This window comes from Pocillopora damicornis, chromosome 14, assembly GCF_964200805.1.
Source record: "Pocillopora damicornis chromosome 14, jaPocDami1.2, whole genome shotgun sequence".
In the NCBI taxonomy this organism is placed as follows: domain Eukaryota; kingdom Metazoa; phylum Cnidaria; class Anthozoa; order Scleractinia; family Pocilloporidae; genus Pocillopora; species Pocillopora damicornis.
The window spans coordinates 12,463,743-12,479,094 of NC_142683.1; the positions used below are offsets into that span (position 1 = coordinate 12,463,743).

Consider the following 15,352-nt stretch of genomic DNA (forward strand, 5'->3'; position numbering starts at 1 on the left):
AAACTCTATGAGATTTCTGTTTAGTTTTATAGAAAAGTTGCGTACTCCGGAAAAAAATTGGCCTCAAATGTCTGTAATGAACTTAGTAGTATCGAACGCATAGCGCGGCGCTCTTGCAAATACTCGTTCGCGCTTGGATGCGTTTCGCGCGCTAACAGCCTCGTGCATGCGTAGATCACAAACGAGGTATTCGACAGCTTTTCTCAGCGTAACTACTGTCGCTTTGCAACATTTCCTGAAAGTGAGTCTCAAAATTCTTTCACAGAGACAACAGATCACTTTTTAACTTTGACCAGTGACATTCTGAAACAACCAAACGAGCGGATGTGATTGGTCAATATTTACCACTGAGATCCCAACAGAGAAGAATAGGTGCCTTTCATGATCGAGGACGTGATCAAGTTCTTGTTACGCAACTTTTAGTCTGTTTACATGTGGAACCAAAGGCGCTTGCGAACCTTGATCGTTGTGAAAAGTTGTCACAAAATAGTGGTTAAATATTAATTTGTTTACATCTAATTTTAATCAAAACATCTGGTAATTTTTCACTCAGCGAAAACGTTCAAGTACAATTTCGATGCAACTGCGATAGCGTGACATTTTAACTTCGATGAAATTGATTTTAATATGTTTAATGTGTGATTTTTGACTGTAACTTGAGTCTGAAATAAGGTTTTGAACACGCTGTTACTATAATCTATTAGAATATTAACTCTCCAGTTCTAGACGTTCCTCTAGCTGTCCCTTTTCATTCCTTTTTTAGGTTACCTTTGGAATCTTGTCACGAAGTAAGTTAATTTCTATCCTCATTTTCACTGATTGTTCTGCACGCTTTGTTATTTAGACTGTTTATGTCAGGGTGTTAGTGAAATTACTCAATAGCTGCTTGTACGATCGACATCGAACGCGTGGTTTACTCGGTGATGTTTCTAAGTCTTTCGTTCCTCCTTTCAAATAATAATTTATATCTTTTTAATATGTCCATCCGTTGTTCCATAAATTTCAGGTTGATACGATTCACGAGAGTCCGAAGTCCATATTCCTCTACAGATTCTTAATTTCAGTAGAACAACAATTTAAGTCGTAGATGAATGCAATCAGAGCTACGAGGATATTCTTTCCTATCAAGCTTCCCACAGGATTTTTTATGATTGAAAGGTACTATCGATGGCTTCAGCGATCGAGCCTTCGATCAATCAAACAGAACGTCCTGGATCAGTGAAGAGAGATTTGCCCTAAGGGCTTTCATCATAACGACTTTTGCAGTTCCTCGAACACTCCTTTAAGGCATGGATTTGAAACACCTTCCGTTCATCAGTCTTCATAAAATTGGTTACTTGACGTCGATGGCGATCGATGAATTTACATGGAACATGTAATCGAATTTTACAAAATGTGGGGGCTTTTACATCTGTTACAGCGAGCAGTTAACCCTTGATGTATCACTTAACTCTTAAGTTGTTATACAAAGGAATTTCGAGCAATGTTTTCGACGCGAAATGCCGAAAAGGTTAAAAAGCTAAGACGGCAGCCGCGCGTAGAAAAGCACTCGAATGCCTCGTATGTGATCCACGCGTGCGTTAGGTCGTTAGCGCGCGCCACGCATTCGAGCGCGATCGTGGACTCTTGCGAGTCTCGCTCTATGCGCGTTTTCACTCTTTTTATACATTTTCGGCCTGAATTTGCAATTTTTTTACAGAAGAAGCAACGGTTTGCATACAAAATACTAATTTACGGGTTATTATGGCCATTGAATCGTCTGTTTGGCGAAGTAACGCCTTAAAAATAATATTTTGTAATTTCGAGCAAAAAGCGGCAGTAAAGTACATATAGATTATTTAATTTATCTCTACCGCAAAAAACAAAAAATTTGGAACGCTTCACGAATTTGCGTGTCATCCTTGCGCAGGGGCCATGCTAATCTTCTCTGTATCGTTCCAATTTTAGTATATGTGCTGCCGTTAAGCGAGCACGTTAGTGCATGAGTCATATTTTCCTGTATATACGAATCTATTGTTTGTTGCTCAACTAAGTGGGACAAGATCAAAGTTGACCTCTAGGGACTTTAAGGGTTACCGACCAACCCACTGCGCATGCGTTTAATTAAGACGAACACTTCCGCAGACATGCATAAATTTTTGTCCATGTTACTGAGCGACTTCTCAAGTTTTTCTGAATTTTTTTATAAGAACGTGACGATTTTGAGAGATTTCTGCATCCTATGAGTAAATTCTGTGCTAGATTAGAACAATGCTCAAGACTCGTACGCATTCTTTTTGAAGTGAATATAATCTAGATATATTATTGGTAAGTATTTTCCGAGCTCTAGTCCAGAGCGTCTATTCTTCCTTTACAAATTTATCAGCCTATAACCCAATTAAGACCTTATAACTTCCCGATGTGAACATCTTCACCATAATAAAATTTCACTTGCTATCTATACCAATCTGTAACTTCTCGAGAATGTTTAAAACAAATCTGTTTGGTACTTCCGTTGCGACACACCATTCAACGCAGGCGGTGTGCGCACTCTGATTGCGTTGCATCATGGTCGTAAAACGAAAAGTAAGTCATTTGCATTCTGTCACGTGAACATCTCTGGTGGCAGCGAGAATGTAATGGAGATTCACTGGCTGTTGCCGTTCCTTCGAAAGTTAAAAAGTGTCATTCCTCTGTGGCAAATTCGTTATTGGGAGGCAACTGAAGAGATTCAGAAAGAATTGAAATTGCAGTCTTGCCCATTAGGAGCAGTTACACTCACAGCCGATGGCTGTGTGAATGATATCAAATTCGCGATTTATTTAACGGGGAATCGACCCATGACATGCAAATGCATTACAAAGAGACAGCGATCTTCTAATTCACGAACTACTTTTCATGTCATACACTTACAGGCGTAAATGCGGGATTCGCGAAAGGAGAAGCCTTACGCCTCCTACGACCAAATTCGTCGCGCTCAACGTTTAATAAAAAACGTACAGAGTTTCAAATATGCTTAAAGAATAAAGAATACCGAGAATAAGGTTTTGAGAAACGTATCTCTGGAGTTATTTTATGCGGGAGAGACAGCATACCTGAAAACGAAAAAAATAGCGCGCACAAAGACGAAGAACATATAGATGGAGAAATGACCCCTTAAAACTAACCTTTATTATCACATCGCAAACAAAAGTCATTAAAAGATATCCTAATAACAGCTAAGCTTTCAGGTCAGAAGATTTAAAAGCGCAAGCGAATGGCAGAAGTCGCACAAGCCAATCAACACCTTTTAACCATCGACTGCCTTCTGTTTTCCTGCTTATCCGGCGTGTCGCCGTGTGCATCGTGGAGTTATTTATTCGTCAAGTGACTCCTTTCGTTGCTTTAATTCATCTTTCCTTCATTCAGTGATCAAGATAGTAGATTTACCATACAACACTCGCCATTAGTAAATTTCCTTTTACTTAGGAAAATAGATTTACAACACAATTGAGTATACGATGGTAACGCTGTGCAACGCAACAATAGACCTCTTCTTGGCTATCATCGGTCTCAAACACTATCACTTAAAATGCGTGAAACACATGTTGGAGAGCGTTTGAGAGCGTTTGGTTTGAGCTGTTGAAGAAGGATCAAAGCGGCCATCCAAATCTTTGAAAGGCTCCAAACTACGACGTACATCAAATTTGACCTTCTCGATAACCGGTCTCAGATTACTTACTGAAAAAGGGTGATTGCGTTTGTCCCGGGGAATCATAGAGTACGCGACAAGTACGTACAAAAAATACTTTTACACATTCAGAATAAATCAAATTACATTTACCTATGGTGAGAGGAAAAAGGAACGGCCTAACTTTTACGGAATGTTCAGTCAAAATCTGCCGATTTCTGCTGCTTTCTCCGCCATATTGAAAACGAAGCTACCACAATCCAACGCAATCGGAGTGCGCACACCGCCTGGGTCTGGACCTTAGCAATTGGCTCTTTAAAATATTTCTAAAAATTCTAAATTGTTTGAGCCTATCGATACCTGTCTTCGGGTAATTTGCAAATCAGCTACGACTCATTCACTTGTTCTGCCGCTCCGAATTCTTCTTGAACATCTCATCCGCTTCTCTTGTGTGGCCAAGCAACGAATCTCAGTTGGTAAGTAGTATAAACTTCGACATTCGCGCGATCGATGTCAGAAAGATATAAAAAGAAAGAAAAAAGCCAAGCGACCGAGCGTGTACACCTCTTCCAAGAATAATTTTGGCAGATAATTGCCCTAAACGACGTCTTTTAATACATATTAGAACACGTAATGTCGCACACACTTTTGATCACCTTTCCAAATTTCACATCCACTCGTTTGGCTAATTCAAATCGAGTGGATGTGATTGGTCGAACATTCCTAATGTACACGATGTGATTGGCTGCCACTCAGCATGTTCCTCCGTCCTCGACTATAGGAACAATGGCACTTTACTACCACTGTACGGACAGTGGCGTCAGAAGTCACAAATATATATAATTTCCTGCAAGTATGAATGTGTATGGGAGAAGGTATGGGGGTAATTGACTCTATTTTTGCCAGGATGCTTATGACTTGTCTGTTTGACCACGTTCAATACGTGGGAGCAGCAGTGGCAGCCGTGATCGTATAGTGGTTAGTACATTGCGTTGTGGCCGCAATAACCCAGGTTCGAATCCTGATCACGGCACTTTTTTCTTTCTTACTCTGTAAATTTTTCTTTTTTTTTCGACTTTAAGAAAATTTCGAACTTCGCCATCTGCGATTAGTCTTTAGTTATTCGCGTTCCTTAATTCTTCCTCGTTCCTGTTTGGTAATTATGTATCTGTTTATATCTGTCTTCACAACTGAGAAACATTATTATTTCAAAGTTCAATTTTACTGATATTTAAAGGAAATTCTTGGAGAGGAAAATAGAATGGACTTAAAATATGTTCCCATCGAACAGATTTGTTTTTTTAAATTCTTGATGGAAAATGATTGAAAAAGTGAATAAAATTGACTTAAAATGTGAATGAAAGGGAAGGGTTGACTTCAGGTAACTAGTGAGTGGAGTACTCAGCCCATTCTACTTCTTTAGAGTTGCTATTTTTTACGATTCTGTTCTTTTACGAAATTAATTTGAATTATTCCATGCCCGTCCTCGTTATTAAAAGCAAAGAAGTCATGAGAATAATCACAAGTCAAATCCAGTAAGCTGGAGAGGCAGGTGGCAGATACGTGTAAGCGTGCACACACTTTGAGAACAGTTCACACGTATGCTCGAAGTCCTCGCAAGGGAGAGCGCGCTACATTGCTGCAAGAAAACTCATTTTGCGAGCACTCATTCTGGTCTCGTGAATGCACTATTCCTCGGACGGGGCTTAAGAGTTTTTCTTTCAAAATGTATTCCTCTGAAAAGCTGGGAGAAAGTGTAAAATGGAAAAAATTGGAACGAGTCACAGTTTGCGTTTTATCGTCAAGGATGTCTTGTGTCGCGCAGCGGACTCGACAAAGAGGACTGTTGCCTCGATATCCGTAAAGAAACGGGACAAAAAGAGGAATTCCTTTATAAGTGCATTCTGCTTTATTCAATTGATTTTTCAGGTAGACTGGATGTACACACGTTTCGTTGTAATGTGAGTTTTGAGACTCATGCTCGGGAAATGCCGCAAAAAGTCAGGAGTCATGCTAAGAAACGCTCTTGGATGCCCCGTGTCGGATCCACGCGTGTATTAGGCTCTTACCACGCGCCACGCGTTCAAGCGCGATCGTGGACTCTTACGAGAGGACTGCATTAAGTTTTTCTGTGCTTCTAAGATCACGGAAGACATTTCCTGCAAAATTGTTTGAAAAAATACAAATTTTTGCATCAAATGTCTGTAATATACTGTGAAGTATAGAGGAGCATAAAGCATCGCTCTCCCAAGAGTCCACGATCGCCCTTGAATATGTGCCGCGCGCTAACAGCCCGATGAACGCGTGGATGGCAAGCGAGACATTCGAGAGCTTTTCTCAGCTCGACTCGTGTCGTTTTGCCATATTTCTCTAAGACAAGTCTCGAAATTCCTTCACAGAGACGAAGAAATCACTGAAAAACAGCGTAGGAGGAAAGTGCTTCATCAACGTTCTCTATGACAGCCGTAAAGGCAGTGAAATGGGTGATCAAGGAACCAGTCTTTTGTGACTGATAAAAGTAACACCTCCTCCTGAATTCATTCCTTAGAGTAAGAGTATATAGAACTAACTATTACTTCTTGTCTTTCGGGTGGCCTGTGCCTCTCTAAAGGAATCCCCTTTTTCCAAAGGGAACTTACAGAAAAGAATGGGCGCCTTACCTGCTGGAGTGTCAGCCAATCACATCCTGTACATTAGGAATCTTCGACCAATCACATCCACTCGATTTCAATTAACCAAACGAGTGGATGTGATTGGCCAATTTGCGAGCTGACAACAACAAAACCTACTACGGTCGCTGTCTTACATTTGAGATTTTGAATCGAAAAGTCGGATTCTGGAGAAGCGATCAAAAGAGTCGTTGAAAGAGTAAGATCAATAAAACCGTCGCGCTTTCTTATATCTAATATAACAATCCGTTCGAGCAATTTTTGCTACCATAAGATTTTCCTGAAAGAGGTGTACACGGTCGATCGTTTTACCTTGGTTTTTCTTTCTGTTTATATCTTTCAGCCATCGATCGTTAGAATGCAGAAGGTTAGACTTCTTACCGATTGAGATTCGATGCTTGGCCACACAAGAGAAGCGGACGAGGTGTTCAAAAACAATTCGGAGCAACAGGACAAGAGAATGAGCTGCAGTTGATTTACAAATCCCCCGAAGACAGGTATCGATAGGCTTAATCAATTTCGAATTTTTAGATTAATATTTTTAAAAGCCAATTGTTAAGGTCCAGACCACAGCTCAAAGCTTTTGTTTTATTTAATAAAACATCAATTAAGAGTAACTGCCTTATTGTACTCTTAGCTATAAACCTCGAGAGCTTGAATACTATTAAACAGTACATAACAAAAAGTAAACAACATCAAAAATATCAAACTGAACTGGCTATTGATCATGAAATTTCAAGAGGTATGGTTTGGTGATTGGTTTGTAATATGTATATGTAGAATAATGGTAAGAAAAACACATCGAGGTTTTTCATAATCAACTGTAATTTGATTAGATTTGGGATTTTACATTCAAACTGGGTTACTCTAAATTATCCATCTCTTACTATTGTTTCATCATGGTTTGATATTTGAATATCTGGGTAGCATTTGTTGTTTTGCTACAGAGTGGCCAGGTAAAGATGGACCTGAAATGTAGCGAGCTAGACTGTAGCAAGGGTGACTTGAGAAAACTGAGCACTCGGTAATGGCATCTTGGATTGTCATTCTGATGATGAGAGTTTGCTGAGGTAATTGGAATATCATTCCCTATACAGGAATGTACCTTCCATATGACCTGTACAGTCATTTACTATACAGTGGCATCAGTAGTCACAAAAAGTAATGACTTCCTGCAAGCATGCATGCAAAGAAAAGATATGGCAGAAATTGACCCTAATTTTGCTGGGATGCATAGGGTTTGATGATTGTAAAGTATATCTTTCAGCTTTCAAGCTTTCAACTTAGTATTCATGGTAACTGTTTACCATATTTATTTCTTTTTAACTTAAGCCCTCAAAAGTTGTGGCAGGCAAGTTTATAACCTGATTTCCTTTGTTTGGAATTGTGTGATTATATCATTTTGCTGTGATTACCACATTGTAACATGTAATGTTATTTGGATGACATTAAATACTCTCAATCAAGCTTTGTTGTTTTCCTTACTAATTTTGATACTCATTCCACAAAAGAACCTTTGATAAGAGTAATTTTTCACAAGATAATGCAAGTTTAAAAAAGGCAAGAATCTGAAAAGGAATGAACCCTCCTTTAGTGAGGACTGAAATTATTGGGCACTCTCCTTTTGAATTAATTTTTTTACTTTGACCTTCTTTCTGCCCTTTAATGTTTAAGCGCATATAGATTGAGAGTTTTTTTGGTATTTTGACAGATGAAGTTTAAATTATTCAGCATCCACATGATACACAAGGCAAGAATATCATGATAGGTTGAACAATTAAAACAAGAGACTTGTGCAGATCATATCCTACTTTTTATCTGGATATTTGCACAAATAACATAGTCATTATCATTGTTTCATCCACTCTCATTGCCTACTGCACCCATGAAAAGATGATATCCTCCTTATTTGTTAAAAGATGAAAGGAAAGCCTGCCCTCTTATTACTTAAAAGACCATGACTCCTTGCCCCATGTAAATAATTTATGATTTGTCCCTAAATTCCACTTGAATAAACTCTTCCACAGCCAATAAAGTGAGGGGCTGAAAAATAAACTTACCATAGCTTTGCTTTTTAACTTGGCTAAATCTATATGTTATCTATACAATAATGTAGGGGGGAAAATCACTAAATGTTGATTGGCTGAGACAGAGGGCATTTTTCATTCATTTTGGAAATTGCTCCAGGCAATTAGCAACATTTATAAAACATTAAAAAAAGGCTTAACTTTGCCTTAAAATTTTACAATTTCTTCTATGGCGAATGTTTTTAAGCAGGGTTGCTTTCATCATTCATTCAAGGTTATTGAAACATATTCAGTCTTAAATGAAACTTAATGAAAGATGTTGGGACAACAACGTCTGTAAAGCTATAAGTTACTTTTCATGTAAACAAACCATGAGGAAACAATTGTAATAAATGAATAAATTTAAACTTGTCCAGCTTGTATGTAAAATCCGAGATCTAATTAACCTCCAGTTGATAAAGAACAATTTCATGTGTTTTTCCTACCATTATTCTACACAAACTAATACCCAAACCAAACCTCTTCAAATTTTATGATCAATAGCCACTTCAGAGTGATTTTGCTGGTGTTGTTTACTTTCCGTTTAATTGCATTTAAGCGCTCAGGGCATATAGCTAAGACTGCAGCGAAGCAGCTAGTCTTAATTGATGTTTTATCAAAAAAAAAAAAAAATAGACAAAAGCTTTAAGCCATGGTCTGGACCTTAACGATTGGCTCTTTAAAATTTCTTTTTAACAATAATCGAACAAATCTAAATTGTTTATTAAGTTTATCTCTTCGGGGGGAATGAAAAATCAAGTTCCGGCGCATTCACTCCTCCTGCTGTTCCGAATTCTTCTTGACTTTTTAATTCGCGTTCTCAAAAGTTGGAGAACGAACCACTGTAGATGTGTTGTTGTTACATGTAGCTGACAAATTGGCCAATCACATCCACTCGTTTGGTTAATTGAAATCGAGTGGATGTGATTGGTGGAAGATTCCTAATGTACAGGATGTGATTGGCTGCCACTCAGTATGTTCCTCCGTCCTCGACCAGAAGAACACAAGCACTGAACTAACACTGTACGAACAGTGGCGTCAATAGTCACAGAAATTTATAATTTCCTGCAAGTATGAATGTGTATGGGAGAAGGTATTTTTGCCAGGACACATATGAGTTGTCTGTTTGAAAATTTGTTGTACGTATGAGTAGCAGTAGCAGCCGTAATCGTATAGTGGTTAGTACATTGCGTTGTGGCCGCAATAACCCAGGTTCGAATCCTGGTCATGGCATTTTTTTTTTCTTACTATGCAGTATTTTCTATTTTTACTCTTTGTAAATTGTTCTTTTTTTTTCCCGACTTTTATTAAAAAAATAAAATAAAATAAACAAAGGTATAAGCCATGGTCTAGATCTTAGCGATTGGCTCTTTAAAATTTTTTTTAAACATTAATCTAACAAATCTAAATTGTTTAAGTTTACCTCTTCGCGTGAATGAGAAATCAACTTGCGGCGCATTCACTCCTTCTGCTGCTCAGAATTCTTTTTGAACATTCATCCACTTCTCTTGTGTGGCCAAGCGTCGGATCTCTTTTGGTAAGGAGTCTAAACTTCGGCATTTTCGTGATCGACGGCGAAAAGATATAAACAGAAAGAAAAACCTCGAAGGCAAAGCGATCGAGCATTTACACCTCTTCCAAGAATAATTTTTGGCAGCTAACCGCTCTAAACAGAGTCTTATAAACCATATTACAACATACGATTTCTCTATTGATCTCGCACTCTTTGAATGACTTTTTAAATCGCGTTCTCAAAAGTGAGAGAACGAACCGCTGTAGATGTGTTGTTGTTACATGTAGCTGACAAATTGGCCAATCACATCCACTCGTTTGGTTAATTGAAATTGGCCAATCACATCCACCCGTTTGGTTAATTGAAATCGAGTGGATGTGATTGGTGGAAGATTCCTAATGTACAGGATGTGATTGGCTGCCACTCAGCATGTTCCTCCGTCCTCGACCAGAAGAACACAACTGAACTACCACTGTACGAACAGTGGCGTCAATAGTCACAGAAATTTATAATATCCTGCAAGTATGAGCGTGAATGAGAGAAGGTATTTTTGCCAGGATGCATATACTTTGTCTGTTTGAAAACTTGCTGTACATGTAAGCAGCAGTAGCAGCCGTGATCGTATAGTGGTTAGTACATTGCGTTGTGGCCGCAGTAACCCAGGTTCGAATCCTGGTCACGGCACTTTTCCTTTTTTCCTTACTATGCAATACTACCAATTTTTACTCTTTGTAAATTTTTCTTTTTTTCCTGACTTCAAGAAAACTTCGAACTTCGCCATCTGTGATTTGTTTTTAATTCTTTGCGTTCCTTAATCTTCCCATATCAAACTCTTTCCCCAGCGCGACGAACATTTGTTTTTCTCGGTTCCAGTTGTACGCGACCACTAACCCCACGTAATACGTATGCTCTCCGTTGCGAATTTTCAAAATGGCGGACAGGCCAAAGAGGGAAATAAAGAAAGCAAAGCGATTTTTCAATGAATACGCAACATACACCCCCGTTAGAAAGGCGAATCCACGAAAGAAATATACAAAACTGTATGATATTGAGATCAGGGAGGTTGACAAAAACAACAAGAGGTTGAAAATTCATTACGTTGGCTATAGTACATGCTTCGATGAATGGAGACCCTTCGGGGCCGATGGATGATCAGGATATTTTCCGTTTGTTCGCAGCGAAAAGCTGTTCATTCCATCGGAAAGCTCTCTAGAGGATAGAAAAGAATCGTTCCATGGCCAACTTGCTCGTGAAATAAAGAAAAAGCTTTGGTCTGGACGGCGAGAGGACCCTGATATAAACATAGACCTTAATGTTGACCAAGATGTTTTCATGGAAGGTCTTGGGAGTGTTTTGCCCGGCGTTCTTCAAAGAGGGAAGATGGTTTACCAATTGGAGTCAAATAGGGTGCTTGATTCATATCTGGGGCTGAAGTGGGATGAACGAATTTTAAATCTAGCTGGAGATTTTGCCTATGTAATTCCAGGAACTATTAAGTATTGGCTGGGACAAAGAAGTCCAATCATTGAATACAAGCTCATCGGGGAACAATATGCTAGAACAGAAGTTGAAAACAGCAACTTTATTACATTTCAGTTTGTGAGAGGTGATGGTAACAGGAACAACTGCCATGCCAACAGATGAAATAACAATCCATTGTTAAAACACTGTGTAGCATCTTGGCCAAAAACTTGAGATTCACAATCAAAAGTTCCAATATTATTTTACAGTTACATTATTTTACAGAGTCACCTGGCTTATGGCTGGAAGTGAGGTTGCTGGTGACCTTGTTTTGATACAAACCCCTTTGCTTTTCTTGTGTTAATACAAGCTAGTTAATTCATGGGCCAGGTTACTGAATAAACTGTAAAATGACCTATTTTGGCAAAGAAATTAAAGGTGATATTTAAGGGTACTAGAAGTATTAAATGTTTTGATCCTGAGTAACATTATGATCAAACTAAGGCAAGATCAGGTCAGGAAATCCTTCCTCAAAAACCAAATGACATATTTTATTACATAAAACTAACGAAACTTACTAAAACTAAACTAACTCTGGTTAATATTGAAGCTGACATCTGGGAATCCATTTGCCACCTTCCTTCACAAGATGTGCACAGCAAATTGGAGCTGGACAATTTTTGCATGAAGATGTGCATGTCTTGATGTTGTGGCCTTTGTTTGAACAGTTATTGCATTTGTAGGTGTTCTTAACCCTTTCATAGCCTGCTGCCTCCAGGAACTGAATCCTGTTTTTCTTCAGAAACAGTTGTTTGAGGGCATCAACCCCTTTGTGATTTGTGGATCTGAAGAAATCTTTAGAAGCTCTATCATTGTATTTTTCCAAGCCTTGCTGTGTGTAATATGCTATGTTCTGATAAAGAGACAGGAACTCAGGAACATGACAACATAGTGCATGCATGTAGGGAGTGACATCTTTTGCTTGGTAAACTTTGAGAAAGTGCTCAAACCATGATTTGATATTTCTTTGCAGTTCAAGAATACCCTCTTCAGATGTAAAATCTAGCTTCAAATCACCAATTATGTCCATAAATTTAGCCCAGATCACTTGTATGTCTTTGTTGTGACTGCAATGAGGGAGAAGCATAGGAATGTTTGTATTCTGAAAGAGTTTCAACTTTTCTGGTCCAGTAAGATCTCTATATTCCAGCTTTTTGCTCTCTTTGTTGATTCTAAAATTAAAAGTGATTCCCATACTTGTGATATATTCTTCGTAACAGGCCATGTGTTTATATTTATCTCTCGGGAATCCATCAGAGAAGGTTTTTTTTTTCTCAATAGCATCACTTCTTCTCAGCTCTCTTATGAACAAGTCAATCAAAACATCTGAAATCCTCAGAAAAAGATGTAATGTATCTATGATGACATGGTCCATAGGTATAAAATCAAATAATGGTTGTGCCTTACAGTTAAATTTCTTTTCAATGGAAAACCTTGCTATTTCGGCAACAGTTCTAGCACCAAATTTGGGGTCATTAATTGACCATGTTTTGCTTGTGTCCCACCGTTGCTCCCTGGGACACTTGCACCACACACAAGCATAATCCTCATTTGCCCTGCCTAAACCACATACCAGTGCTAAAAATTTCAAATCTCCACCTAAAAAGTATTCAATTTTATAGGTGCAGTTATTTGCACTTATCTCCTTTAAGTTTGACATTTCCATTTGAAGGTCTGCTAGGCTGTCTCTCAGATTATGATATGTCTCTGTAGTTTTTATAACAGCAAGTACATAATTTCCCTTCTCAGCCATTGCCACATCCTTTTCATTGAGAACAGTAAATGTGAAGTTGACAACTGTAAGCCGCTTTCCAATATTTGTACCATCACCGCTAAGCTTGATCTTAATAGCTTCTCCATCATTGATTTCTCCATTCTTCTGAAGCCTAACAATGTGCTCTTGCAAACTTTCTGCAAATCCTAACTGAACACCTTCAGCATCTCCTGGTGTTGGTTTCAAGTTCCATTTACTGTTTAGCTCATTAATTCGCTTCTTGATGGAATATGTATTGGGGAGACCATTGGCCTTAATGGCAATTTCATGCCAGGCCTCATTTGAAATATTGAATTTATCTTTGAGGTAGAGCCACATATTTATGTTATCAATGTCATCATTATCAAGGGCCTTTGGGTCAGACTCTGTAAATGGTAGCTCTCCCTCTCCAACAAGATTGAAAGTTTCATATTGATTAGTCTCAGTGTTGAGGACTTCAATTTTGGTTGCAACAAAATTGTACAGCCCAAGAAAAGAGAGTGTAGTTTGGCACTCGTCCTTCAGTTGGTTTTTAATTCTCTTTTGATGGTGCTTAGAATAGTCATTAAACTTCTTCTTAGCAGGGCCTCTACCTTTTTTCCCATTTTTAATCACTTTTTTGGCCAATTGAATAAATTTTTTCTTGTAGAAGGCCCCTTTCTTCTCAGCTTTCTCGAGAGCTTCTCGGGCTTTTTCATCTACTCGCAATCGCTTTGCCTTCTCCTGTACCAACGATTCTTCTAATTTTCTTTTTTCTCCCCTAAACTGGCTGTTCTCATCTTTAAGCTGATGCACATCAACCTCGTTGTAATACACCTTAAATCGATACCGAGGGCCCGCTTCCAAATTGCCAAGAAGTGCATTTAATTGCCTTCCGCCACGATTACTAGCTTTCTTGACAGCTTTCTGAAGGCTGAATATTTTCTTTCTGAAGACTTCTGAAATGCGGCTATTGATTATTACACCTCGTATACCTGATTGTTCAAACACTTTGTTTACGATTGTTGAAAGGACCGACTCATGGTTTTCTCCGTCTTCGTCTTTACATTGTTTTGAAATAGTATAGATTAGTAAGCTGAGACGAAAAATTAATCGGGGAGTTTACGAAAAATACAGCCAACAAGCTTAGAAAAGGCATTTATTTAGACTTCATACTGCGACAAACTTCACAAATCTTACTTGTTTATCTCGTAAGTAAACGATGGCAGATTAATTCCCGAAGCGCTCTCTGATTTTCCACATCCCTCTCCTACTGCTTTCACGCTTACAAAACAGGAAAAAATCAAAAGGAGGAAGATACAGCTGTTTTGAAACGCCATTTGTTCGACACTTTACATATCAAAACAAAGGAAATTTGTTACTCTTTTTGATTCTGGCGGTATATTTTTAATTTGCGCCTGCGTAAAAGAGATCGTTTGAGACCCTTCGCTTGGTTGTGTTTTGATCAAAAACGCCTTGTTAATTTCACGCAACCGCTCGGAGAAAAGGTAAAAATGACGGGGGTAAATCTGCTTTTTATTCGACACTTTACATATCAAAACAAAGGAAATTTGTTCCCCTTTTTGATTCTGGCGGTACATTTTTAATTTGCACCTGCGTAAAAGAGATATCGTTTGAGACCCTTCGCTTGGTTGTGTTTTGATCAAAAACGCCTTGTTAATTTCACGCAACCGCTCGGAGAAAAGGTAAAAATGACGGGGGAAAAACTTCACCTTTAAGTTAGAAAATTAGCGAAATAGAAAGCCAAAATATTATAGTTTAAAATTTCAGAGGTACATTGAGTGCTTTTTCCGTAGAGAATTCGCACGATGGTAAAATATTCGAAAATTACACTCGATTTGAGTGGGGCGTTGAACTGGGCGTGGTCGCTATATTCATGTTAAGACTATTTGTACCCCATGAGTTTGATATGCGTTCCTATTTGGTAATTATGTGCCTGTTTGGATCTCTCTTTATAACTGAGAAACTTTACTATTTCAAAGTTCAATTTTACTGATATTTAAAGGAAATTCTTAGCAAAGAAAATGGAAATGACTTAAAATATGGCCCGTCAAACAGATTTGTTTTTTTTTAATTATTGCCGGAAAATGTTTGAAAATTAAATGTGAATGAAAATGACTAAAAATGTAAATGAAAGGCAAGGGTTGACTTCAGGTAACTAGTGAGTGTGAGCATTCTACT

At 38.4% G+C, this 15,352-nt stretch overlaps 1 long non-coding RNA gene and 3 other non-coding genes across 4 annotated transcripts; 3 read left to right on the top strand and 1 right to left on the bottom strand.

Annotated features, from left to right (window-relative positions):
• Positions 1–1,864: 1,864 nt before the first annotated feature.
• On the bottom strand, positions 1,865–1,973 carry LOC149034487 (U6 spliceosomal RNA). The gene has a single exon (XR_016183246.1). It is a non-coding gene; the product is annotated as a U6 spliceosomal RNA (small nuclear RNA).
• A 2,637-nt stretch (positions 1,974–4,610) lies between these two features.
• Positions 4,611–4,682, top strand: Trnah-gug (transfer RNA histidin (anticodon GUG)). The gene has a single exon. It is a non-coding gene; the product is annotated as a tRNA-His (tRNA).
• A 1,469-nt stretch (positions 4,683–6,151) lies between these two features.
• On the top strand, positions 6,152–7,784 carry LOC113679630 (uncharacterized). Its single transcript, XR_003447009.2, has 2 exons — positions 6,152–6,815; positions 7,266–7,784. It is a non-coding gene; the product is annotated as an uncharacterized LOC113679630 (long non-coding RNA).
• A 2,725-nt stretch (positions 7,785–10,509) lies between these two features.
• On the top strand, positions 10,510–10,581 carry Trnah-gug (transfer RNA histidin (anticodon GUG)). The gene has a single exon. It is a non-coding gene; the product is annotated as a tRNA-His (tRNA).
• Positions 10,582–15,352: the final 4,771 nt, after the last annotated feature.